We start from the raw sequence: 1109 nt of genomic DNA on the forward strand, positions 1-1109 counted from the left end.
GTCAATTTCACCTACCGAGCTCATCTTTCTGCGTAGACAGCATTCAGGCCTAAACTCTGAAGAAAGTTTCTTATAGTACAGCCCGTCTTTGCGGTACACAAAATATGAATTCACGTTCATTTCGCCATTGAAGGATTGGACTGACACATCGCTTACATCTTTTGTTGGAGAGGTAAAGCGTATTTCACTCAAGATAGGCTGCAGACGCTGTTTATATTTCATGCACAATTATTTTAAGACTTTACTATGACGTTTCTAGTATTTATCTACTATCATGTTTTGAAGTTATTAAGTTTACCGCCGGAAATGATCCATCAAATGCTCACCACACTTCTACATGCAATTATTTAATATAGAAAAAGTCACCTTTTCAACCAACTAAGAATATAGATTCATATATTTTCTTAAATGTTCGATGTCTTTATCAGCCTACTTCTACACTCTGAAATCCAACGCATCAATCATCCAAGAGATGCGCTTCGGTATCAACTTTTCTTGAATGGCATTCACTTATTTCTACAAAAATGTTTCATATTTCTTCTGAACAGAAGAGAGGAAAGTTTATAAGATGTGCGGCATAGCCTCTTCAAACTAATTCTGACAGAGTTATATGCATTATGCAAATCCATTAAGCAATGCGTTCTTATTTCACTAGACGGTTACATTTCCTCAAGAAATTTACTAACCCTTTAAAGTGCTAATAAATCTAAAACATACCGAGCTTCCTAAATCATCTACATAATTTGATATCGCTCTTTTATATTTAGGATACGAATTTGCTTGTTGATAGCTTCTTAAATTTATTGACAATATCTCGTATACATATCCTCCAAAAGATTTCCGAAACCTCCCCTGGTATAACCGTGCCACCATTTAAGAGGGGTCACATCTTCTTTAAAGAGAGCCAGAATTTAATCAGAGCGAAGGATAATACGAGAAGTATGCTCTTACTTTCCAAACAAACAGCAAAAATAATGCTTTATTAAGATTAATTTTGTCTTTACCTAATTATAGATACTACAGAAAAGTGTTTTACAGTTTTACATGCTCATTTCTTTGGTAAAGCACATATCCTAGATACGGGTTTCTACATTTCTATCTGTCTGTTT

General features: G+C 34.4%; 1 protein-coding gene across 1 annotated transcript in view; it reads right to left on the reverse strand.

Annotated features, from left to right (window-relative positions):
- Positions 1–1109, reverse strand: part of LOC119585701 (multiple epidermal growth factor-like domains protein 6) — a gene marked incomplete in the record, with an annotated part of 104852 nt that overhangs the window by 23671 nt on the left and 80072 nt on the right.

Source organism: Penaeus monodon, chromosome 20 (genome assembly GCF_015228065.2).
Source record: "Penaeus monodon isolate SGIC_2016 chromosome 20, NSTDA_Pmon_1, whole genome shotgun sequence".
NCBI lineage: Eukaryota > Metazoa > Arthropoda > Malacostraca > Decapoda > Penaeidae > Penaeus > Penaeus monodon.